Source organism: Oncorhynchus gorbuscha, linkage group LG25 (genome assembly GCF_021184085.1).
Source record: "Oncorhynchus gorbuscha isolate QuinsamMale2020 ecotype Even-year linkage group LG25, OgorEven_v1.0, whole genome shotgun sequence".
NCBI lineage: Eukaryota > Metazoa > Chordata > Actinopteri > Salmoniformes > Salmonidae > Oncorhynchus > Oncorhynchus gorbuscha.
This window is the reverse complement of record NC_060197.1, coordinates 37428675-37456010: the sequence shown is the minus strand read 5'-3', so window position 1 is coordinate 37456010 and position 27336 is coordinate 37428675. Positions and strand designations below refer to the sequence as shown.

The following is a 27336-nucleotide window of genomic DNA, read 5'->3' as shown; positions in this document are numbered from 1 at the left end:
GAAGCATGGTGGTGGCAGCATCATGCTGTGGGGAGGTTTTTCAGCGGCAGAGACTGGATGACTAGTCAGGATCGAGGGAAAGATGAACAGAGCAAAGTACAGAGAGATTGTTGATGAAAACCTGCTCCAGAGCACTCGAGGACCTCAGACTGGGGCAAATGTTTACCTTCCAACAGGACAGCAACCCAAAGCACACAGCCAAGAGAAAGCAAGAGTGGTTTCAGGACAAGTGCTGTGTCTGAATGTGCTTGAGTGGCCCAGCCAGAGCCAGAGACTTGAACCTGATCGAACATCTCTGGAGAGACCTGAAAATAGCTGCGCAGCCTGACATAGCCAGAGAGGATCTGCAGAGAAGAATGGGAGAGACAAGCTTGTAGCGTCATACCCAAGAAGACTCGAGGCTGTATTCGATGCCAAATGTGAGTCAACAAAGTAATGAGAAAAGGGTCTGAATACTTATGTGAATGTGATATTTGTGATATTTGTGATATTTATAGTTTTTATTTTGCTTAACAGTTGTCTGAAAACCTGTTTTTACTTTGTCATTATGGGATGTTGTGTGTAGATTTATAAGGGGAGAAAAAAACTATTAAATCAATTTAAGAGTAAGGCTGTAATATAACAACATGTGGAAAAACTCAATGGGTCTGAATACTTCCCGAATGCACTGTATATATACAAAAGTAAGTGGACACCTTCAAATTTGTCGATTTGTCTATTTCAGCCACACCCATTGCTGACAGATGTATAACATCGAGCACACAGCCATGCCATCTCCATAGACCAACATTGGCAGTAGAATAGACTTACTGAAGAGCTCAGTGACTTTCAACGTGGCGCCGTCATAGGATGCCACCTTTCCAACCAGTCAGTTCTTCACATTTCTGCCCTTCTAGAGCTCAACTGTAAGCGCTGTTATTGTGAAGTGGAAACGTCTATGAATAACAACTGCTCAGTCACGAAGTGGTAGGCCACACTAGCGCGTAGCGTGTAAATATCGGCTGTCCTCGGTTGCAACACTCACTGCTGAGTTCCACACTGCCTCTGGAAGCAACGTCAGCACAAGAACTGTTTGTCGAGAGCTTCATGAAATGGGATTCCACACAAGCCTAAAATCACCATGCGCAATGCCAAGCTTCAGCTGGAATGGTGTAAAGCTCCACATCATTGGACTGGAGCAGTGTAAACGAGTTCTCTGGAGTGATGGATCACCCCTCACCATCTGGCAGTCCGACGTACGAATCTGCGTTTGGCGGATGCCAGGAGAACACTTCCTGCTCCAATGCATAGTGCCAACTGTAAAGTTTGGTGGAGGAAGAATAATGGTCTGGGGCTGTTTTTCATGGTTTGGGCTAGGCCCCTTAGTTCCAGTGAAGGGAAATGTTAACGCTACAGCATACAATGACATTCTAGACCATTCTGTGCTTCCAACTTTGTGGCAACAGTTTGGGGAAGGCCCTTTCCTGTTTCAGCATGACAATGCCCCTGTGCACAAAGCGAGTTCCATACAGAAATGCTTTGTCAAGATCAGTGCAGAAGAACTTGACTGGCCTGCACAGAGCCCTGACCTCAACCCCATCAAACACCATTGGGATGAATTGCATCGCCGACTGCGAGCCAGGCCTAATTGTACAACATCAGTGCCAGACCTCACTAATGCTCTTGTGGCTGAATGGAAGCAAGTCCCTGCAGCAATGGTCCAACATCTAGTGGAAAGCCTTCCCAGAAGAGAGGAGGCTGTTATAGCAGCAAATGGGAGACCAACTCCATATTAATGCGCATGATTTTGGAATGAGATGTTCAAAAGTCCACATACTTTTGTAGTGTCATCATCATTATTGTCACAGATAGGAAATGAGACGACTGAACAACAAGTAGGCTCCCTACATAGTGCACTACCCTAAAGGCCCTGGTCAAAAGGGGTGCACTATATAGGGAATAAAATGTCATTTTAGAATCATCCCGCTAACTCAACCTGGGAGAGGTCATCTCTGTGCAGGCAGCACACAGGACACCCACGGGCCCCTTTCCTGCAGTCCTAACAAGCCCCTGATCGTAGGTCCGCAGGGTGGGACACTATTTGGCAGGGAGACACTATTTGGCATGACAGGCCGTCCCTGGAGCTCTGGAGGTCTGGTTCTCCCCTGCCAAGCCTACAGCTGTGTTTGAGGCTTCCTACTGTACTGAGTCCCAGACAGGGGATGGATTGAATGCCTAATGCTGCAGTTTGTCACTCTTCTTTTACTTGACACACACACACACACAACACACATGAAAACTCAGAGCCTACACCAGAGTTAACTAATGGCCATTGAAAACTGGCAAGGTCGCAGAGGGGAGAAGGAATGCGGGGTTGGCTGGGCATTTTTCAGCACCGAGAGCCACAGTAACCTCTGCAGACACACAGACACACGGACACCTTTTCTATGCTAGATCTGTCAGCGCAGGTTTCCTCATATGCCATGTTTGCCATGACGATTCGCTCCACATCTGGACTGATGATAGTGAATGTTGGCAGACCATCTGCTTCTTCTCAACATTGGCTTGGGGAATCATGACGCATGGCATCGCTAGCCAGGTACACCCAGTGAACCCATGGCACTGCCAATTTACCTGGTTCAAAACCAGCACAGTAATCGTTCCATCACTAAACTCATGCAGACATCCAGGTAACATTGCTAACATGCTAGCCTCCCCCTCCCCCAACCTTGGGCCATTTTCCTGTTCATCATTATGCCAGTTATCCTCGGGCTAACCCAAAATATGCTAAACCTCTTTAGCTAGCTATATGGAAGTATATGGTGTGATGATACATGCCCACTGTGTGTGTGGGGGGGGGGGGGGCACGTGTGTGTGTGTGCACGCTTACTTGCTCATGCATGTGTGTGTGTGTGTGTGTGTGTGTGTGTGTGTGTGTGTGTGTGTGTGTGTGTGTGTGTGTGTGTGTGTGTGTGTGTGTGTGTGTGTGTGTGTGTGTGTGTGTGTGTGTGTGTGTGTGTGTGTGTGTGTGTGTGTGTGTGTGTGTGTGAATGAATGGTGGTCACGACTCTACTGTCGTTCTTCCCGCAGGGTGAACCCAGATGGGATTAAAGGTTGTGGTCCCTGTGGAACCAGCCTAATGAGATTGACATAATGGCTGATATAAGGCGTAGGTTCAATTACCAGGCTGAGGTTGGAGATAGTCACGCAGAGTCTCAATTTACACGCCTCTAGTCTACAGGATGATGACGTGGAGTGATAGAGAGGGGGGGGGGAGATGAAGAGAGGATGAAAAAGGAGTGCCTGTATTGAATAGAATGGTGGAGGGATAGAACGGAGGAGGAGATGGATAGAGAGGTATTCTCAGCCTGGTCTTTGATAGATTAGAGGATAGGATGGAGAGATGGAGGAAGGGTCAGGAGAGAGGATGAAAGGAGGAGTGCATAGCGTGGTGTTATATAAGGTGGAGGGAAAAGAATGGACGAAACTAATCGTGGGTCGAATGTATGGGGGGGGGGACACAGGGGCAAGGCTCTGCATCTTGGCGCCACATTAGTAAACGAATCATGTAAATAAAAGGTCAAAGCCACTCATATACTTCCTGGTAGGTAGAGAGACTGTTGAATGATGAACATGAAAACAGACAACAGAGCATGAAATGTCACTGGTAAATATCAAAATGCATTAGTCAGCAGTCACTTTACTACAATCATCCCAAACTGGCCTGCCAGCTCATTAAAAACGTATTTCTTTCTACCAGGAAATCAAGCAATATACAAGTGCATGCTGACGACTACAAGGCGCTACCACAGATAGAACAACGAGGCAGATATTTCACCTCGCTTAGCAGGCTGGGGTCTATCTTGGTTTAGTTGTAAAAGTCTCTGGTGCCACTGCTGCTGCCATGCTGCCTGCCTCAGAGATGCTACAACCGGGCTCTTCTTCTCCTTGGCGGCTAGTGTACTGTGAAGGAACAACCCAGAGTCCCAATGCAAACAGAAACTTTAGCTTTAATTAAACTATAAACTTTGTTTCATATCCAACAACTGGCACAAGCTGTTGCCTTGATGCCTTCTGGGGAAGAGCTGGAGAAGCCGTTTCTGCGAGAACACATGACTCTATTTAATGAATCGCTATGCTCTAGTCACTACTGTCTAGTCCCCCAACACCGTAGCATATGCCATAGTTTGCTGATAGGGGCTTTTTGAGGGGTAGTGCGAGTGGGAAAAGCTGTGAAATGTAACAGCTGTGTCAATGGTGTAATGTCACCCCTCACGGAATACACCGGAGAATAGGTTGTATACAGAGTACCAGTCAAAAGTTTGGACACACTTACTCATTTCAGGGTTTTTCTTTCATTTGACTTTTTTTTCTACATTGTAGAATAATAGTGAGGACATCAAAACTATGAAATAACACATGTGGAATCATGTAGTAACCAAATAAAAGTAATTCACAATCAAAATATATTTTAGATTTTAGACTATTCAAAGTATCCACCCTGTGCCTTGATGACAGCTTTGCACACTCTTGGCATTCTCTCAACCAGCTTCATGAGGAATGCTTTTACAACAGTTTTGAAGAAGTTCCCACATATTCTGAGCACTTGTTGACTGCTTTTCCTTCACTCTGGGGTCAAATCTTCCCAAACCATCTCAATTGGGTTGAGGTTGGGTGATTGTGGAGGCCAGGTCATCTGATGCAGCACTCCATCACTCTCCTTCTTGGTCAAATAGCCCTTAAACAGCCTGGAGGCGTGTTTAGGGTCATTGTCTTGCTGAAAAACAAATGATAGTCCCACTAAGCACAAACCAGATGGGATGGCGTATCGCTGCAGAATGCTGTGGTAGCCATGCTGGTTAAGTGTGCCTTGAAATCTAAATAAATCACAGACAGTGTCACCAGAAAAGCACCCCCACACCATCACACCTCCTCCTCCATGCTTCACAGTGGGAACCACACATGGTGAGATCATCCGTTCACCTACTCTGTGTCTCACAAAGACACGGCGGTTGGAACCAAAAATCAAACATTTGGACTCGTCAGACCAAAGGACAGATTTCCACCGGTCTAATGTCCATTACTCGTGTTTCTTGGCCCAAGAAAGGCTCTTCTTATTATTGGTGTCCTTTAGTAGAGGTTTCTTTGCAGCAATTCAACCATGAAGGCCTGATTCACACAGTCTCCTCTGAACAGTTGATGCTGAGATGTGTCTGCTACTTGAACTCTTTGAAGCATTTAATTGGACTGCAATTTCTGAACTCATCCTCTGCAGCAGAGGTAACTCTGGTTCTTCCTTTCCTGTGGCAGTCATCATGAGAGCCAGTTTATTTTTTTTCAGATGTATTTAACCAGGTAGGCCAGTTGAGAACAAGTTTTCATTTACAACTGCGACCTGGCCAAGATAAAGCAAAGCAGTGCGACAAAAACAACTACATAGAGGTACACATTAAACAAACTTACAGTCAATATCACAATAGAAACATCTATTTACAGTGTGTGCAAATGTAGAAGATTAGGGAGGTAAGGCAATAAATAGGCCATAGAGGTTTAGCATTAACACTGGAGTGATAGATGTGCAAATCATGATGCGCAAGTAGAGATACTGGGGTGCAAAAAAGCAAGAATATACAGTTGAAGTCGTAAGTTTACATACACCTTAGCCAAATACATTTACACTCAGTTTTTCACAATTCCTGACATGTAATCCTAGTAAAAATTCCCTGTTTAAGGTCAGTTCGGATCACCACTTTATTTTAAGAATGTCAAATTTCAAAGTAATAGCAGAAAGAATGATTTATTTCAGCTTTTATTTCTTTCATCACATTCCCAGTGGGTCAGAAGATTACATACACTCAATTAGTATTGGGTAGCATTGCCTTTAAATTGTTTAACTTGGGTCAAGCGTTTCGGGTATCCTTCCACTAGCTTCCCACAATAAGTTGGGTGAATTTTGGCCCATTTCTCCTGGTGTAACTGAGTCAGGTTTGTAGGCCTCCCTGCTCACACAAACGTTTTCAGTTCTGCCCACACATTTTCTATAGGATTGAGGTCAGGGCTTTGTGATGGCCACTCCAATACCTTGAATTGTCATCCTCAAGCCATTTTGCCATAACTTTGGGAGTATGCTTGGGTCATTGTCCATTTGGAAGATCCATTTGTGACCAAGCTTTAACTTCTTGAGCGATGTCTTGAGATGTTGCTTCAATATATCCACATCATTTTCCTGCCTCGTGATGCCATCTATTTTGTGAAGTGCACCAGTCCCTCCTGCAGCAAAGCACCTCCACAACATGATGCTGCCATCCCCGTGCTTCACGGTTGGGATGGTGTTCTTCAGCTTGCAAGCCTCCCCCTTTTTACTCCAAATATAATGATGGTCATTATAGCCAAATAGTTCTATTTTTGTTTCATCAGACCAGAGGACATTTCTCCAAAAAGTATGATATTTGTCTCCATGTGCAGTTGCAAACCATAGTCTGGCTTTTTTATGGCGGTTTTGGAGCAATGGCTTCTTCCTTGATGAGCGGCCTTTCAGGTTATGTCAATATAGGACAAGTTTTACTGTGGATATAAATACTTTGTACCTGTTTCCTCCAGAATCTTCACAAGGTCCTTTGCTGTTGTTCTGGGATTGATTTGCACTTTTCCCACCAAAGTACATTCATCTCTAGGAGACAGAACACGTCTCCTTCCTGAGCGGTATGATGGCTGCGTGGTCCCATGGTGTTTATACTTGCATACTTTTGTTTGTACAGGTGAATGTGGTACCTTCAGGCATTTCGAAGTTGGTCCCAAGGATGAACCAGACTTGTGGAGGTCTACAATTTTTTTGTTGAGGTCTTGGCTGATTTCTTTTGATTTTCCCATGATGTCAAGCAAAGAGGCACTGAGTTTGAAATACATCCACAGGTACACCTCCAATTGACTCAAATTATGTCAATTAGCCTATCAGAATCTTCTAAAGCCATGACATCATTTTCTGGAATTTTTCAAGCTGTTTAGAAGCACAGTCAACTTAGTGTATGTAAACTTCTGACCCACTGGAATTGTGATACAGTGAATTATAAGTGAAATAATCTGTAAACAATTGTTGGTAAGATTGCTTGTGTCATACACAAAGTAGATGTCATAACCGACTTGCCAAAACTATAGTTCGTTAACAAGAAATATGTGGGAGTGGTTGAAAAACAAGTTTTAATGACTCCAACCTAAGTATATGTAAACTTGTACCAAATAGGGCTATCTTCTGTATTACCACCCTACCTTGTCACAACACAACTACTTGGCTCAAACGCATTAAGAAGGAAATAAATTCCCCAAATCAACTTTTAATTGAAATGCATTCCAGGTGACTACCTCATGAAGCTGGTTGAGAGAATGCCAAGAGCGTGCAATGCTGTCTTCAAGGCAAAGACTGGCTACTTTCAAGAATCTCAAATGTAAAATATATTTTTGTAACACTTTTTTGGGTTAGTACATGATTCCATGTTTTATTTCATAATTGGCATGTCTTCACTACTATTCTACAATGTAGAAAATAGGACAAATTAAATTCAAACTTGAATGAGTAGGTGTGTCCAAAATTTGACTGGTACTACATAATTGGTCAAAAGACCAATTACTGAGAAAATAATGATCATAATTGCTCTGCCTGTCTAAACGCAGCCTGTGTTTTCGTGGGGCGTCAGGGCATCCTTTCATGCCAACGCCTGGCACCATGATCCCTGAGTCACACAGTAGTATAAATAAGTCTCTTCCTATCCCCGTATCCTTTAGTTGCACTGATCAGAAAGAACAGGGGAGAGACATCCAGATGAGAGTACACGCATTGTTTTCTCCTGGGAAGTATTTTCCAATCAATGCAGATGGATGAAGGGAAGGAGAGGAAGCCACTGTAGACTATTGAGATTGGGCCTCTGTGTGTCTGTCCATCGCCTCAGCTCATCCTCACCTGCTTCTCAGGGAGGCCGTTTAAATGCCTGTTTAAAAAAGCTTTTGTCTTTCCTTGTCATTGTGCATGGCAGGCAGGGGTAGCCAACTCTGAAATTGTCCTGCGATTAGTTTCTACCCCTGCCTGCCATGCACAACGACAAGGAAAGACAGAAGCTGTGAATTTCAAGAAAAGGTGCATTCATTCTGGGAAGTTTTAGCAGAGTATGTTGGTGTGTATGCTGTTCTGCCAATTACCCTGGAAATGGTTGAAGGAGAACCTCATACACACCACGGACTAGACACACACATGCGCACACAAGGCTGGGAGAATGGGAGGATGCTGCTTGTACTGTGAATTATCACAGCCGAGATGATCCTAAGCTTTCCCTGCAGCCAAGGAAGACCGAGGAAGATGAGGAGCTGTGGCACAATGCCCAGTTAGCATACTGTGGAATGCAGTAGAAACCTGTGCTATGTAAGGACGGGGCCTTGATGGACGGCATATTATTTTCCCAGCTCTTTTGAAAGACGGGGAAACTCAACAAAATTGGCGTTGGTCGGTCCTCAATATGAAACTGTCACGCGGGTGGATTTAAGATGCAGTGCGATGGGCAAGGAGACAGGCGGGCAAGGAGACAGGCGGGCAAGGAGACAGGCGGGCAAGGAGACAGGCGGGCAAGGAGACAGACGGGCAAAGAGACAGGCGGGCGGAGGGGCCAGTATGGATTACAGCAAAGATACCTTGCCAGATTAATGTGTAATGCAAAGGACGACCGCAAATCATGAATTTTGCCCGGAATAAATGAGCTACTGCAGCTCGAAACAGATGGGCTGCAGCTTCAAATTATCCCACCTTACTGACAACAGTGTGTGTGTGTGTGTCTTGTTGCATTCCCGGAACATCTGCGTCACGTATCAGATAACCACTGTCTGACTGACAAACATTTGTCTGGCTCTGTATGTCACACTAACTGCACATTCTCTATCTTTGTTCACATATTACCATCTGATTTGAAATGCTACAGAACCTGAGCCACACTTTAACACGTCCAAACAAAACAACACTTTTCTGTCATGTGTTTTGATCCTCGATTCTTAAATCAGGTGTGGCTCATGTCTATCTACCACATCTCTCTCCCTAGGCCAGCGTTTCCCAAACTCGCTCCTGGGGACCCCAAGGAGTGCACTTTCTTTTTTTTGCCCTAACGATACACAGCTGATTTAAATTATCAAAGCTTGATGATTAGCTGATTTTCGTGTTGTTCGACCAGAGTAAGTGTGTGTGTGTACTGGGAGAGGTGTGTGTGTGTACTGGGAGAGGAGTGTGTGTGTACTGGGAGAGGTGTGTGTGTGTACTGGGAGAGGAGTGTGTGCGTACTGGGAGAGGTGTGTGTGTACTGGGAGAGGAGTGTGTGTGTGTACTTGGAGAGGAGTGTGTGTGTACTGGGAGAGGTGTGTGTGTACTCGGGGAGGAGTGTGTGTACTGGGAGAGGAGAGGAGAGGAGAGGAGAGGAGAGGAGAGGAGAGGAGAGGAGAGGAGAGGAGAGGAGAGGAGAGGAGAGGAGAGGAGAGGAGAGGAGAGGAGAGGAGAGGAGAGGAGAGGAGAGGAGAGGAGAGGAGAGGAGAGGAAAGTGTGTACTGGGAGAGGAGAGGAGAGGAGAGGAGAGGAGAGGAGAGGAGAGGAGAGGAGAGGAGAGGAGAGGAGAGGAGAGGAGAGGAGAGGAGAGGAGAGGAGAGGAGAGGAGAGGAGAGGAGAGGAGAGGAGAGTGTGTACTGGGAGAGGAGAGGAGAGGAGAGAGTGGACACTGAATTGTGTCCAAGGACGGCAGGGTGATTCAGGGAGACAGACGGGGTGGGTGGCTGGAGCGATAATTTGACTGTCCTTAAGAGGACCCTGTCACAACAACACAGAGGGGCAGAGACACTGAGCCCCACTGACACAGCTATGTAGCTCTGGTTACACACACAGAGAGACTGTAGCGAAACACACAACACAGCTGGTACTACTGTGCCACTAGTTTCCCTCTCTATTTCTCCCTCTCCCTCTCTTATTCATTCTCCCATAGTCATTTCAGACATCTCTGGGCCAGAATGCAGTTACCTGTGTCTGTTGTACCATCCTGTTTCCTCCAGTTGATGCTAGCCAGCATGTAAGCATCTGGCTACCTTTTCAAACTGTTGAACAGCCTCACCACTCTACTGGTAATTGGGGTTACTGCACTTTGGTGTGTGTGTGTTCATGTGTGCGTGCATGTGGGGAAGGGAGGAGGATCGCTACACAGCCTCAGCCCCTGAGACCTGTCAGTCCAGCTTAACGGAACCGCAACCAGCCTCAATTAGCAGCACATTTACGCAAACACAACTGCTGCTGAACTAAGCAGAAAAACACTCCAGATTCCTAGTGTTTAGACTGCTTAATCCATATTTCTAAATCATCCTACTTGTTCACATGATGATATAACACCATAATGTAGCAAGCGATTTAGTCGTTTTTATACAACGTGACTTAAAGTCAACACGTTTTCAGTAATTCATGGGGAATATCAAACCCACAACTAGTATTGCAACCACCACTATGCTCCAACAAACTGTCAGAGCCACTTTGCCCTCCCCTTACCACATCCTCCATTTTGGCTCAGCACCGGATCTAGTTTCTGCCCCGTAATGGCCGCCGGCCGACTACGCCAACTAGCACAACATGCTTTCATCTTATGATGCCTGCATGTCTTCCCAGCCAGGCAGCTCCAAGGTTTTGTGTTTAGCTCAGGGACATTCCTCCTTGTTTTGCATGATGCATCACAAGGTTCCTTCATTAAGGAGCTGCTATATACAAAACACAAGGTTCCCTGCAGGGAAGAGGAGAGGCAAACTGATTAGCTTTTTATACAGAGAGAGGGGAGCGTGTGTTGTGCTTATTAACAGCTTGGTTCAAGGAGGAGGGAGGAGGAATGAGGTGGAGGAGGGAAGGTGTGCATCATGTTTCCCGGGCAAAGTCTTTTTTATTTTTAAACTCTGAATTTAAATTCAAGTGTCCTTTTGCTATTTTCCGTTGTGCCGATGCGTGCTGCTGGCTCAAGGTGAATGTTTGGGATTGGCTATGGTGTTGTTTTTGTTAGGATATTTGCATATATGATGACTGGTAGAAATCAACGCTGACTCAAATGCCCTGTCATTCTGTCATTCTTTTTGCCTCTGTTTTGTCTCTCCCGTCATACTCTTTCTCCTGCTCTCTTCTTCTCCCAATCTTGTTCTTTTCTTTTATCTCTCCATCTCACTTTCCCTATTTCTCCCACTCTCTTTCTCCCACTCTCTCACGCTTCTTCTCTCTTACTCTCTCTGCCTCCCATCCTTTCTCTAATACCACTCTCTATGTCTCTCTCTCTCTCAAGATGCCACTGCCTTTTCTTACTCCCCTCTCACCCCCCCTCTCCTCTGAATGACAGGGCACTCTATCGTCAATGTGTCTCTGTGTCTCAGTATTAGTGTGTCTCAGTATCAGTGTGTCTCAGTGTCTCAGTGTGTCTGTGTCTCAGTATCTTAGTGTGTCTCAGTGTCTGTTTGTCTCTCAGTGTCTCAGTGCCAGTGTGTCTCAGTGCCAGTGTGTCTCAGTGCCAGTGTGTCTCAGTGCCTAAGTGTGTCTCAGTGCCTAAGTGTGTCTCAGTGCCTAAGTGTGTATCAGTGCCTAAGTGTGTCTCAGTGCCTAAGTGTGTCTCAGTGCCTAAGTGTGTATCAGTGCCTAAGTGTGTCTCAGTGCCTAAGTGTGTCTCAGTGCCTAAGTGTGTATCAGTGCCTAAGTGTGTCTCAGTGCCTAAGTGTGTCTCAGTGCCTAAGTGTGTCTCAGTGCCTAAGTGTGTCTCAGTGCCTAATTGTGTCTCAGTGTCTAAGTGTGTCTCAAAGTGTCTCTGTTAGTGTGTCTCTGTTACAGTTTGTCTCAGTGCCAGTGTGTCTCTGTTACAGTTTGTCTCAGTGCCAGTGTGTTTCTGTTACAGTTTGTCTCAGTGCCAGTGTGTCTCTGTTACAGTTTGTCTCAGTGCCAGTGGGTCTCTGTTACAGTGTACCTCAGTGCCAGTGTGTCTTTGTTACAGTGTGTCTCTGTTACAGTGTGTCTCAGTGCCAGTGTGTCTTTGTTACAGTGTGTCTCTGTTACAGTGTGTCTCAGTGCCAGTGTGTCTCTGTTACAGTTTGTCTCAGTGCCAGTGTGTCTCTGTTACAGTTTGTCTCAGTGCCAGTGGGTCTCTGTTACAGTGTACCTCAGTGCCAGTGTGTCTTTGTTACAGTGTGTCTCTGTTACAGTGTGTCTCAGTGCCAGTGTGTCTCAGTGCCAGTGTGTCTCTGTTACAGTGTTCATCAGTGCCAGTGTGTCTCTGTTACAGTGTGCCTCAGTGCCAGTGTGTCTCTGTTACAATGTGCCTCGGTGCCAGTGTGTCTTTGTTACAGTGTGCATCAGTGCCAGTGTGTCTCAGTGTGTCTCAGTGTCAGTGTGTCTCAGTGTCAGTGTGTCTCAGTGTGTGTCAGTGTGTCTCTGTTAGTGTGTCTCAGTGCCAGTGTGTCTCTGTTACAGTGTGCATCAGTGCCAGTGTGTCTCAGTGTGTCTCAGTGTCAGTGTGTCTCAGTGTCAGTGTGTCTCAGTGTGTGTCAGTGTGTCTCTGTTACAGTGTGTCTCTGTTACAGTGTGTCTTTGTTACAGTGTGTCTTTGTCAGTGTGCCTCTGTTACAGTGTGTCGCTGTTACAGTGTGTCTCAGTGCCAGTGTGTCTCTGTTAGTGTGCCTCTGTTACAGTGTATCGCTGTTACAGTGTGTCTCTGTTACAGTGTGTCTTTTTTACAGTGTGTGTATGTTACAGTGTGTCTCTGTTACAGTGTGTCTCAGTGCCAGTGTGTCTCTGTTACAGTGTGTCTCTGTCAGTGTGCCTCTGTTACAGTGTATCGCTGTTACAGTGTGTCTCTGTTACAGTGTGTCTCGGTATGTCTCAATGTGTCTCAAAGTGTCTCTGTTAGTGTGTCTCTGTTAGTGTGTCTCTGTTACAGTGTGTCTTTTTTACAGTGTGTCTATGTTACAGTGTGTCTCTGTTACAGTGTGTCTATGTTACAGTGTGTCTCTGTTACAGTGTGTCTCAGTGCCAGTGTGTCTCTGTTACAGTGTGTCTCTGTCAGTGTGCCTCTGTTACAGTGTGTCGCTGTTACAGTGTGTCGCTGTCAGTGTGTCTCTGTTACAGTGTGTCTCAGTGTCAGTGTGTTTCAGTGCCAGTGTGTCTCTGTTATAGTGTGTCTCTGTTAGTGTGCCTCTGTTACAGTGTGCCTCTGTTACAGTGTGTCGCTGTTACAGTGTGTCTCAGTGTCAGTGTGTCTCAGTGTGTCTCAGTGTCAGTGTGTCTCAGTGTCAGTGTGTCTCAGTGCCAGTGTGTGTCAGTGTGTCTCAGTGTCAGTGTGTCTCAGTGCCAGTGTGTGTCAGTGTGTCTCAGTGTCAGTGTGTCTCAGTGTCAGTGTGTCTCAGTGCCAGTGTGTGTCAGTGTGTCTCAGTGTCAGTGTGTCTCAGTGTCAGTGTGTCTCAGTGCCAGTGTGTCTCAGTGCCAGTGTGTGTCAGTGTGTCTCGGTATCAGTGTGATTTAGTGTGTCTCAGTGTCAGTGTGTCTCAGTGTCAGTGTGTCTCAGTGCCAGTGTGTGTCAGTGTGTCTCGGTGTCAGTCTGTCTCGGTGTCTGTGTGTCTCAGTGTGTCTCAGTGTGTCTCAGTGTCAGTGTGTCTCAGTGCCAGTGTGTGTCAGTGTGTCTCGGTGTCAGTCTGTCTCGGTGTCTGTGTGTCTCAGTGTGTCTCAGTGTGTCTCAGTGTCAGTGTGTCTCAGTGCCAGTGTGTGTCAGTGTGTCTCGGTGTCTGTGTGTCTCAGTGTGTCTCAGTCTCAGTGTGTCTCAGTTACAGTGTGTCTCAGTGCCAGTGTGTGTCAGTGTGTCTCGGTGTCAGTGTGTCTCGGTATCAGTGTGATTTAGTGTCCGTGTGTCTCGGTTTCAGTGTGATTTAGTGTCCGTGTGTCTCGGTTTCAGTGTGATTTAGTGTCCGTGTGTCTCGGTTTCAGTGTGATTTAGTGTCCGTGTGTCTCGGTTTCAGTGTGATTTAGTGTCCGTGTGTCTCGGTTTCAGTGTGATTTAGTGTCCGTGTGTCTCGGTTTCAGTGTGATTTAGTGTCCGTGTGTCTCGGTTTCAGTGTGATTTAGTGTCCGTGTGTCTCGGTTTCAGTGTGATAGTGTGCCTTAGTGTCAGTGGGCCAGTGCGTCTGTGTCAGCGTGTCTCAGTGTCTCGGTTTCAGAGTGTCTCGGTTTCGGTGTGATAGTGTGTCTTAGTGTCCGTGTGTCTTAGTGTCAGTGTGTCTCAGTGTCAGAGAGTGTCAGTGTGTCTCAGTGTCAGAGAGTGTCAGTGTGTCTCGGTGTCTCAGTGTGTCTCGGTGTCTCAGTGTGTCTCGGTGTCTCAGTGTGTCTCGGTGTCTCAGTGTGTCTCTCAGCCTATTTGAGGGAGGGCGATCAGAGAGCCAGAGCAGTTAGACCAGTCTCTTTGGCCACTCTGTTGAAGGGCATTCGGATCGGGAGGGGTGGCGTGGCGCATGCCAAACACAGACGACGCACTCAAAAGTGGGTCACCACTGGTGCTATCCACCCCTCCCTCCACTTCCTCACAACACAATGGCCCAAACGTATCATTCAGAATTCAGCACCAGGGCTGCGACATCTAGAGCACTCTATTACCATTACAAGAATCCATCCAGCATGGAGAAAAAAAACCTCAAAAGCCATCAGTTTTTTAATTAGTAATCACTGCTCCTTCTTCCTCTTAATAATGTCCCTGTCTTCTTCTCTGTCAGGCATCTGCCTCATCCGTCGTTTGATTGGCCGATTGAAAGGCACCCGCAGTTAATATGCTTTATTATACGGCATTGGCATTTGGTTGTCTTTTTCATTATGTTTATTGATAGCTGTGGGTTGTGATGAATAGAGTTGGATGGAGGAGGACAACATGTGAATTGTGGCCCCAGAACCAAACGTGTGGTATATGCGTATCATACAAATAGTAGGAGATGCTCAAACCCAAAATGTACATTTCCTTTCTTTCAAGATAAGTAACGTGTCTGTAAACATTTGTACGTGCATCCCACTGCTGGCTTGGCTCTGAAGATAAGCAGGTCCTGATTGGTCCCTGGATGGGAGACCAGATGCTGATGGAAGTGGTGTTGGAGGGCCAGTAAGAGGAACTCTTTCCTCTAGTCTAAAAAAATAATAATCCCAATTCCCCAGGGCAGTGATTGGGGACATTGCTCTGTGCAGGTTGCCGTCTTTCGGGTGGGACATTAAACGGGTGTCCTGACTATCTGTGGTCACTAAAGATCCCGGTGTGCTGGCTAAATTCCCAATCTGGCCCTCACACCATCATGGTCACCTAACCATCCCCAGCTTCCTATTGGCTCATTCATTCTTCCCCCTGAAACTATTCCCCAGGTTGTTGCTGTAAATGAGAATGTGATCTCAGTCAACTTACTGAGTTAAATATGTATGTGTCAGTCAGCTTCCTATAATTGAAATGATGAGGAAATGATCATCTGAAATAATGGATGTGTAAACTCTGTCTATCTCTGCTGGTTTATTCAGTATCAAGTCCTGCTGCTGTACTTATCAACATCAATCATCTGAAATAATGGATGTGTAAACTCTGTCGATCTCTGCTGGTTTATTCAGTATCAAGTCCTGCTGCTGTACTTATCAACATCAATCATCTGAAATAATGGATGTGTAAACTCTGTCTATCTCTGCTGGTTTATTCAGTATCAAGTCCTGCTGCTGTACTTATCAACATCAATCATCTGAAATAATGGATGTGTAAACTCTGTCTATCTCTGCTGGTTTATTCAGTATCAAGTCCTGCTGCTGTACTTATCAACATCAATCATCTGAAATAATGGATGTGTAAACTCTGTCTATCTCTGCTGGTTTATTCAGTATCAAGTCCTGCTGCTGTACTTATCAACATCAATCATCTGAAATAATGGATGTGTAAACTCTGTCTATCTCTGCTGGTTTATTCAGTATCAAGTCCTGCTGCTGTACTTATCAACATCAATCATCTGAAATAATGGATGTGTAAACTCTGTCTATCTCTGCTGGTTTATTCAGTATCAAGTCCTGCTGCTGTACTTATCAGCATCAATCATCTGAAATAATGGATGTGTAAACTCTGTCTATCTCTGCTGGTTTATTCAGTATCAAGTCCTGCTGCTGTACTTATCAACATCAATCATCTGAAATAATGGATGTGTAAACTCTGTCTATCTCTGCTGGTTTATTCAGTATCAAGTCCTGCTGCTGTACTTATCAACATCAATCATCTGAAATAATGGATGTGTAAACTCTGTCTATCTCTGCTGGTTTATTCAGTATCAAGTCCTGCTGCTGTACTTATCAACATCAATCATCTGAAATAATGGATGTGTAAACTCTGTCTATCTCTGCTGGTTTATTCAGTATCAAGTCCTGCTGCTGTACTTATCAACATCAATCATCTGAAATAATGGATGTGTAAACTCTGTCTATCTCTGCTGGTTTATTCAGTATCAAGTCCTGCTGCTGTACTTATCAACATCAATCATCTGAAATAATGGATGTGTAAACTCTGTCTATCTCTGCTGGTTTATTCAGTATCAAGTCCTGCTGCTGTACTTATCAACATCAATCATCTGAAATAATGGATGTGTAAACTCTGTCTATCTCTGCTGGTTTATTCAGTATCAAGTCCTGCTGCTGTACTTATCAACATCAATCATCTGAAATAATGGATGTGTAAACTCTGTCTATCTCTGCTGGTTTATTCAGTATCAAGTCCTGCTGCTGTACTTATCAACATCAATCATCTGAAATAATGGATGTGTAAACTCTGTCTATCTCTGCTGGTTTATTCAGTATCAAGTCCTGCTGCTGTACTTATCAACATCAATCAACCCCGCTTACGTAAAACAATGAAACACCTAAATCCCTTTAATCATTTTAGGAATTTACATTTTCATTCTCCCAAACCTTCATCTTCAGGTAAAGAGGCTGCTCCTTTCAAAGTAGAAATGATCTTTGTGTTGCTCTTTGTAATTATGAGAAGGGCTGTCTTGACTGGCTACTTCCAACACTGCTGTTTTGGGAGGTGTGTTAGTCCCACTGTTATCATTACTGTCGTCTGACTGTGTGATTACAGTTGGAGAGAGTAAACATTGACTCATTTCACTATTGAAACTGCGGCCACAGCGAGATAGTCTTTTTGTTTTGGAAAGACCAGAAGAGGAGGAGAGATGTGGATATTGTGTGTGGGTGTACAGTATGAGTCAAAAGTTTGGTCACACCTACACATTCCAGGGTTTTTCTTTATTTATACTACTTTCTACATTGTAGAATAATAGTGAAGACATCAAAACTATGAAATAACACGTATGGAATCAGGTAGTAACCAAAAAAGTGTTAAACAAATGAAAGTATATTTTATATCTGAGATTCTTCAAAGTAGCCACCCTTTTACTTGATGACAGCTTTGCACACTTTGCATTCTCTCAACCAGCTTCTCCTGGAATGCTTTTCCAACAGTCTTGAAGGAGTTCCCACATATGCTGAGCACTTGTTGGCTGCTTTTCCTTCACTCTGCGGTCCCACTCATCCCAAACCATGAGGTTGGGTGATTGTGGAGGCCAGGTCATCTGTTGCAGCACTCCATCACACTCCTTGGTCAAGTAGCCCTTAAACAGCCTGGAGGTGTGTTGGGTCGTTTTCCTGTTGAAAAATAAATGATAGTCCCACTAAGTGCAAACCAGATGGGATGGCGTATCGCTGCAGAATGCTGTGGTAGCCATGCTGGTTAAGTGTGTCTTGAATTCTAAATAAATCACAGACAGTGTCACCAGCAAAGCACCATCACACCTCCTCACCAGTGCTTCACAGTGGGAACTACACATGCAGAGATCATCCGTTCATCCACTCCTCACAAAGACACAGCGGTAGGAACCAAAAATCTCATATTTGAACTCATCAGACCAAAGGACAGATTCCCTCCGGTCTAATGTCCATTGCACATATTTCTTGGCCCAAGCAAGTCTCTTCTTATTATTGATGTCCTTTAGTAAAGGTTTCTTTGCAGCAATTCGACCATGAAGGCCTGATTCACACGGTCTCCTCTGAACAGTTGATGTTGAGATGTGTCTGCTACTTGAACTCTGTGAAGCATTTATTTGGGCTGCAGTCTGAGACTGGTAACTGTAATGAACTTATCCTCTGCAGCAGAGGTAACTCTGGATCTTCCATTCCTATGGGGGTCCTCATGAGATCCAGTTTCATCATAGCGCTTCATGGTTTTTGCGAATTGACTGACCTTTCATGTCTTAAAGTAACTCGGTCTTCTACTAAATAGGGCTACCTTCTGTATACAACCCTACCTTGTCACAACACAACTGATTGGCTCAAGGTGACTACTTTGCGGAATCTCAAATATAAAACATGTTTTGATTTGTTTAACACTTTTTTGCTTACTACATCATTTTGATGTCTTTATTATTATACTGCAATGTAGAAAATAGTAAACATAAAGAAAAAACCTTGAATGAGTAGGTGTGTCCAAACTTTTGACCTGTGTGCATGCAAACATATGTAAATGCCTGTGAGATGGGTACTTGTGTGTGAGTGTGTACAAACGTGTGTTCATACAGCTGTGTATATCTATATCTAACAGGTAGGTGTGTGTGTATATGTGTGTGTGTACTGTATGTGCAAATATCTAGATGGGTTCTATGACCTAGAATTATTCCCTCGCCCAATTATCCCTGCACACCCTTGTGGAGCACCAAGCAAAACAACTCTAATTAACGGCCGATCTGACCTCTCTACCCCCTCTCTGGCTCCTCTCTACCCCCTCTCTGGCTCCTCTCCACCCCCTCTCTGGCTCCTCTCTACCCCTTCTCTGGCTCCTCTCTACCTCCTCTCTGGCCCCTCTCTACCCCCTCTCTGGCTCCTCTCTACCCCCTCTCTGGCTCCTCTCTACCCCCTCTCTGGCCCCTCTCTACCCCCTCTCTGGCCCCTCTCTACCCCCTCTCTGGCTCCTTTCTGCCCCCTCTCTTTCCCCCTCTCTGGCTCCTTTCTGGCTCCTCTCTACCCCCTCTCTACCCTCTCTGGCTCCTCTTCACCCCCTCTCTGGCTCCTCTTCATCCCCTCTCTGGCCCCTCTCCACCCCCTCTCTGGCTCCTCTCTACCCCCTCTTTCCCCCTCTCTGATCCCTCTCTACCCCCTCTCTGGCTCCTCTCTACCCCCTCTCTACCCCCTCTCTGGCTCCTCTCTACCCCCTCTCTGGCTCCTCTCTACCCCTCTCTGGCTCTTCTCTACCCCCTCTCTATCCCCCTCTCTGGCTCCTCTCTACCCCCTCTCTACCCCCTCTCTGGCTCCTCTCTACCCCCTCTCTGGCTCCAATCTACCCCCTCTCTGGCTCCTCTCTACCCCCTCTCTATCCCCCTCTCTGCCCCCTCTCTGGCTCCTCTCTACCACCTCTCTACCCCTCTCTATCCCCCTCTCTGCCCCCTCTCTGGCTCCTCTCTACCACCTCTCTACCCCCTCTCTGGCTCCTCTCTACCCCCTCTCTGGCTCCAATCTACCCCCTCTCTGGCTCCTCTCTACCCCTCTCTATCCCCCTCTCTGCCCCCTCTCTGGCTCCTCTCTACCACCTCTCTACCCCCTCTCTATCCCCCTCTCTGCCCCCTCTCTGGCTCCTCTTCACCCCCTCTCTGGCTCCTCTTCATCCCCTCTCTGGCCCCTCTCCACCCCCTCTCTGGCTCCTCTCTACCCCCTCTTTCCCCCTCTCTGATCCCTCTCTACCCCTCTCTGGCTCCTCTCTACCCCCTCTCTACCCCCTCTCTGGCTCCTCTCTACCCCCTCTCTGGCTCCTCTCTACCCCTCTCTGGCTCTTCTCTACCCCCTCTATCCCCCTCTCTGGCTCCTCTCTACCCCCTCTCTACCCCCTCTCTGGCTCCTCTCTACCCCCTCTCTGGCTCCAATCTACCCCCTCTCTGGCTCCTCTCTACCCCCTCTCTATCCCCCTCTCTGCCCCCTCTCTGGCTCCTCTCTACCACCTCTCTACCCCCTCTCTATCCCCCTCTCTGCCCCCTCTCTGGCTCCTCTCTACCACCTCTCTACCCCTCTCTGGCTCCTCTCTACCCCCTCTCTGGCTCCAATCTACCCCCTCTCTGGCTCCTCTCTACCCCCTCTCTATCCCCCTCTCTGCCCCCTCTCTGGCTCCTCTCTACCACCTCTCTACCCCCTCTCTATCCCCCTCTCTGCCCCCTCTCTGGCTCCTCTCTACCACCTCTCTACCCCCTCTCTGGCTCCTCTCTACCCCCTCTCTGGCTCCTCTCTACCCCCTCTCTGGCTCCTCTCTGCCTCTGGCCTTTCATGTTGTGGTAGAGGTAGGCCGAAAGAGGGAGAGGCAGCAGTGTTGTGTTAATCACCTGGGCTGCATCCCAATGGGCCCTGGTAAAAAAAAGCACTATATAGGGAATAGGGTGCCATTTGGGACACACTCTGGGCTATACTCTCTGCTTGTATCCTCAGGGCTATTCCTGGACCTCTCATACCCTCGCCTATTCGGTCCGGTGGTTAGGATGGATGGCTGTCTGTCTGACCCTTTTGTCTGAGTCTGTCATATGAAGTGTGATAAGTCTACTTAATACAACATTTCACAAACTCAGTCCTGCTTGATCATCAAAGCTTGATAATTAGTTGATTATTGGAATCAGCTGTGTATTACTGGACCAAAAAAAACAAAACGTTTCCCAAACCTTGGGGTCCTGATGACCGGGTTTGGGAAACGCTGATTTAATGTGTGATTGTGCAGCACATCAATTTCCCTCCGGAGCAAAATGAAGTTGAAAGTGATTGGATCCATACTTTGATTAGGGCGGTGCAGTGATGTAGTGGAGAATGTGTAGCTAGTTGACCCTATGCGTGTGATGGTAAGTCTGCACTACTTTCTCTGCTCTGACGTGGAGGTGACACGCTACTTCCATGTATGTCTTTTGTAGGATATGTGGAGGTGTGTATTCACATACTTGGAGTTATGGCTGTACTAGTGTGCTCTTTGCTAAGACCCACAGCGACAGTATGGTCACTTAATGACATTGAAACAGCATTTAAACATCGACATACTGTCCTAAACCAACCTCAGAGCTTCTGGCTGAAGATGGAAGTGACTAGGCAGTCATTACACTCTCTGCAGTCATCCTCATTTATTTAGCTCAAAGTTACTTTGCTCATGAGAGATGTTGTTTCTAAAGAGGGCAGGCTGTGCACAGACCTGCTGTCCACATCAGTCAGTGTGACCTCTCAATACCCCCCGCTGTGATTGGCTGGGGCTGGGGAACGGGCCGGGACAAGCAGACAGTGGGCCGGATGAAGTCTGGGCGTCCGAGGGGAACAGCTGGTGAAGCTCGCCAACCTCCGACTCCAGCATCTGGGCCTCAGAGTGAGCCTGATGGACCCTGGCAGGCCCGGTCCACGTGAGACTACACACATGTAGACTTGTAGAGACACACACACATACATACACACACAAACAACTACACACACACACACACGCACAAACTCATAGACAGGATCAAGCACACAAACACAAACACACACACTGAGTAAGTCAGACAGGGTCAAACAATTAAGCACAATCTCAAGTAAATACACTTCAACTCAGACAGACAGATCGACTCAGCCACATACAGTACAGCCTCCCTGTACACACTGTCAATCCACCCTACACACTCCCCCTAGCACTCTCCTACAGTGCATGGCATGGGGCCTGAGGTTACAGGCCGGGGGAGGGGGGGTATGGCCCTGGGGATATGGTCCTGGTGGTATGGCCCTGGGGATATGGCCCTGGGGATATGGTCCTGGGGATATGGCCCTGGGGATATGGCCCTGGTGGTATGGCCCTGGGGATATGGCCCTGGGGATATGGCCCTGGTGGTATGGTCCTGGGGATATGGCCCTGGGGATATGGTCCTGGGGATATGGCCCTGGGGATATGGCCCTGGGTATATGGCCCTGGGTATATGGCCATGGGGATATGGCCCTGGTGGTATGGCCCTGGTGATATGGTCCTGGGGATATGGCCCTGGGTATATGGCCCTGGGTATATGGCCCTGGGTATATGGCCATGGGGATATGGCCCTGGTGGTATGGCCCTGGTGATATGGTCCTGGGGATATGGCCCTGGGTATATGGCCCTGGGTATATGGCCATGGGGATATGGGATATATCCTGTAGGCTTCTCCTATTGTGATTAATTATCAGCCTCCCTCCAGCCTGCCTGACTAGACTAGCAGAGCCAGGACCTTAGACCATGTCTCTGTCTCTCTCTCTCTCTGTCCCTCTGTCTGAAGCCCTTGTGGCTCTTGAATTGCTCCCTGAACAAAAACAAACACACATACTGTAGGAACACACACACCAAGGAAGTTGAGGTCACGTTCGTTTTGGAGAAATGGCCCCAAATTCTCTTTTTGGGGGTGTATTTGGTGTATTCACATTACATCTTAAAACCTCTTGAAGCTAGAGGGCAGAATTTTCACTTTTGGATAAATAGCGTGCCCCATTTCAACTTTCTGCTACTCATGCCAAGAATATAAGATATGCATATTATTCATAGATTTGGATAGGAAACACTCTGAAGTTTCTAAAACTGTTTGAATCATGTCTGTGAGTATAACAGAACTTCTGTAGCAGGCAAAACCCTGAGGACTAACTGTTCAGAATTGTTTTTTTTCCCTCTCTGTTCCCTATATTGTCTTTGCCATGGGATATTTCATAGGAACCTATTTTCATGTCTCATACCCACCTACGTTGTCCCACCCTCGTTGTCTGGGATGGGCTGTCTGATGGGCTGTCTGGCTGGGAGGCTGACTTTAAGTAGTGCTCGGGGAGGGAGGGACATGGACCCTCCCATCTTTCTGTAAGTCCCAGCGGGTGGTCGGATCTCTCGCTCTCTCTCCCTCTATCTCTCTCTCTTCCTCCCTCCTCACTTTTGGCTTCAGCTTTCTGAGAAAATGCTTCATCCCAGAACGTCCTAATCTAGGGCATGAGATGTATTCCATTAGCCAGACCTGCTAGTGTATTTCTTATTGATCTGGGAAGATTTTGAGAATGTATAACTTTGTCATGATGCTAGCCCTTTCAGTGAATTGGCTAGCAGAGATGTGAACAAACCCCCCTCTCCTGTTAGTTTTTCGACATTACAACCACGTCGTAAATTCCTTGCTGAAACTCTTTTCTCCCTGGACCATGCAGTATGCAGAGAGAGAATTTCACAGGGAGACAAAGGGACTCTCCCGCCGATTCTACTAGGTCCCAGAATTGAAGAAGTAAACACTATTCCTAATTCAGAGAATGTGGAATGGAAACGGAGACGTCAGCTACGATCCAGTTTTATGTCATGTTGGTGACTTCATGAAAGACAACACAGCGACATTACACTACCCCCTGTTGGCTGGGGTTGGGGTAGCCAGGTGGAAAGCATGGCCAGCCGTAGAAAAATGCTTCTTGAAATGCTCGATTTTCGTAGATTTATCAGTGGTGACAGTGTTTCTTAGCCTTAGAGCAGTGGGCAGCTGGGAGGAGGTGCTCTTATTCTCTATGGACTTTACAGTGTCTCAGAACGTTTTGTAGTTTGTGCTACAGGATGAACATTTCTGTTTGAAAAAAGCTAGCCTTTGCTTTCCTAACTGCCTGTTTGTATTGGTTCCTATCTTCCCTGAAAAGTTGCATATCGCGGCGGCTATTCGATGCTAATGCAGAACGCCACAGGATGTTTTTGTGCTGGTCAAGGGCAGTCAGGTCTGGAGTGAACTAAGAGCTACATCTGTTCTTAGTTTTAAATTGTTGCATGGGGCATGCTTATTTAAGATGGAGAGAAAAGCACTTTTAAAGAATAACCAGGCATCCTGTACTGACGGAATGAGGTCAATATCCTTCAGGATACACGGGTCAGGTCGATTAGAAAGGCCTGCTCGCTGAAGTATTTTAGGGAGCGTTTGACAGTGATGAGGGGTGGTCGTTTGACCGCGGACCCATTACAGATGCAGGCAGTGATCGCTGAGATCCTGGTTGAAGACAGCAGAGGTGTATTTAGAGGGCAGGTTGGTCAGGATGATATCTATGAGGGTTCCCATGTTTACAGATTTAGGGTTGTACCTGGTAGGTTCCATGATTATTTGTGTGGGGTTGAGGGCATCTAATTTAGATTGTAGGACGGCCGGGGTGTTTAGCATATCCCAGTTTAGGTCACCTAACAGTACAAACTCAAAAGATAAATGGGGGGCAATTAATTCACAGGGCACAGCTGGGGGCTGAGGGTGGTCTACAGTGACATACTTAACGGGGGGGGGGGGTCTAACCCAAGATGGAGATGAGCAAGTTAAGAGAGAGAGGAGGAAGGTAAGAGACGGGGAAGGTGACAGAGGAGGAAGGTAAGAGACAGGGGGAAGGTAAGAGAGAGAGGAGGAAGGTAAGAGAGAGAGGAGGAAGGTAAGAGACGGGGAAGGTGACAGAGGAGGAAGGTAAGAGACAGGGGGAAGGTAAGAGAGAGAGGAGGAAGGTAAGAGACGGGGAAGGTGACAGAGGAGGAAGGTAAGAGACAGGGGGAAGGTAAGAGAGAGAGGAGGAAGGTAAGAGATGGGGAAGGTGACAGAGGAGGAAGGTAAGAGACAGGGGGAAGGTAAGAGAGAGAGGAGGAAGGTAAGAGACGGGGGGAAGGTAAGAGAGAGAGGAGGAAGGTAAGAGACGGGGAAGGTAAGAGAGAGAGGAGGAAGGTAAGAGACGGGGAAGGTGACAGAGGAGGAAGGTAAGAGACAGGGGGAAGGTAAGAGAGAGAGGAGGAAGGTAAGAGACGGGGAAGGTGACAGAGGAGGAAGGTAAGAGAGAGAGGAGGAAGGTATGGGGATTGGGGGGATAAACAGGGGCAATGTAAGAGATGGAGGGAAGTGGAAAGATAAAGGACGATATATCTAGGCTTAAATTGACAGGAGCTGAAAAGGTAAAGAGAAAAGAAACCAGTATAGCATAGAGAGAAGGGAACTTCTGTCCACAGGGATGACTTGGAAAAGTGAAGAGAAAATAATCAAGGAAAGAGAGAGGAGAGAGCGAGAGAAAAAGAAAGAGAGAGACCCTTGAGGCACTGTAGGTGAAGAGAACAGAAGAGTGCAGAGAAGAAAGAGGCTACAGGCACATAATCTTGCCATTTCAGCGCCACCTCACTGTGGACAGCTCCCCAGACCAGAACCCTGCAGCCCTGCAGCAGTGAGACTCACCTACCTAGACAGGGTTTGTGTCTCAAATGGCTCCCTGTTTACTGCACTACTTTTTATCCCTATGGGTCCTGGTCAAAAGTAGTGCACTAAATAGGGAATAGGGTACCATTTGGCATGCAGCCAGGCTCAGCTAAGGTTGACCTGGAAATGCCTATTTACCCCAAACTCCAATTCTTAATTAAAATGATCGCCCCGCTAGAGCGCTCATCTGCACCTCTCTTCTTCTTCTCCTCTCCTCCGCCGCAGCTCTGCCTTGCCCTCAGCTACTTTGACGAGTCGGTGGACTGTATCGGCCCGCTAGCAGGCTAATCTCCTCATACACAGTCTACTTCTGAATGAACTGTCTTCATTATCATGCTCTCCCAGAAACTCTCTCTTCATTTCTTTTTTAAAAAATGTTTCCCGTTTTCTTCTTGTCTCCGCATCTCTCTCTGTCTTTCCCTCCCCCTTTCTATCACCCTACTTCTTTCCCTCCCCCTTTCTATCACCCTACTTCTTTCCCTCCCCCTTTCTATCACCCTACTTCTTTCCCCTCTCCCCTGTCTTTCTATCACCCTACTTCTTTCCCTCCCCCTTTCTATCACCCTACTTCTTTCCCCCTCTTTCTCTCTCTGTCTTTCCCTCCCCTTTCTATCACCCTACTTCTTTCCCCCTCTTTCTATCACCCTACTTCTTTCCCTCCCCCTTTCTATCACCCTACTTCTTTCCCCCTCTTTCTCTCTCCCAAGAAATTCCCCATCATTCAGCATCACTGGTGGCCAGAGGCTAAAACACAGATCTTAGTGTTGGAGGTTGGGGTTGATGATAATTGCATCAGTGTTGGAGGTTGGGGTTGTTGTGTGAGGGCCCAGGCCTGTAGGGGCAGGGCGTGTTGTCAAATGACTCTGATTCTCTGAATTTGGGCCAAGGGAACATGAGAAGATTATCACCCACAAGCACAACATCAAACAATCCTCTATTAACCCCTGTTCGCTTTCTAATGCAGCCTCACAGGCACAATAACCTCAGATAATTACGTCTTTGTCGGAGGAATGGAAGTGGCTATATTTATTAGCTGTGTGATTTGAGAAGCTTAGCCTACAGGATGTTTTGGTCGTCCTTTGGTATCATCTGGATTAAGATGATCATTGACCCCGCTTTAAGCTAAACGTTAAGTCCTCCAATGCATCATGGGGCATTGAGTCATTTTTTGTGTGTTCTCTTCTAGCAACTCTATGGATACTTTATGTTCCCCAATGTAGTAGGGGCACTTTAGCTATCCCCCGCCACACACACACACACACACACACACACACACACACACACACACACACACACACACACACACACACACACACACACACACACACACACACACACACACACACACACACACACACACACACACACACACACACACACACACACACACACACATTCACATCCTTGTGTAGACAGAGCTTATTTCTCCTGGGCCTCATTCTAGAAAGACGTGTCCAGTCCATCTATTCCCCTCCCCTTTCCAGCGGATCCTTTTAACGACACGTGGTGGTGGAGCCCGACCTGACTTTTATTCAGAATAATGGGCCCAAAATGAATGAAGAGGTCTGAATGGATCTCTAATATTTCCCAGGTGGCCAGATCACTACCCACAATCCTCGGGGAGCGATAACATAGTGAGAAGAATAACACTTACAGCATCACCTGTAGTGGATAGCCCATCATTTATAACCTCCAAATAACCCTCTAAAGGACTGAATCATAACACACTCGCACTGTCGCCATCATAGTCCATCTAGATGTATCTTTACCTTGTTTTTGTGTGGTGGTAGGTAGGTAGGTAGGTAGGTAGGTAGGTAGGTAGGTAGGTAGGTAGGTAGGTAGGTAGGTAGTGTGTTTACTGGGCATATAGTGGTCCATTCTGTGTTCAGGAAGGCACACCATAACATGAATGTTATGTTTCGGAAACAGACAAATCTGCGCTGTTATTGGACACAGTCAAGGGGTACCTGCCAGTTTTAATACTTTTCAAAAAGTTTTCTTACAAATGAACAAGACCCTGGTTCAGCATGTATTCTACTTGGTAAAATATTCATCTGGCTAGAG

At 46.7% G+C, this 27336-nt stretch overlaps 1 protein-coding gene across 7 annotated transcripts in view; it reads left to right on the top strand.

Moving 5' to 3' along the window:
- LOC124013620 (neurexin-2-like) overlaps positions 1-27336 on the top strand; it is a 1135017-nt gene that overhangs the window by 1005336 nt on the left and 102345 nt on the right. The gene's annotated exons all lie outside the window — the stretch shown is intronic.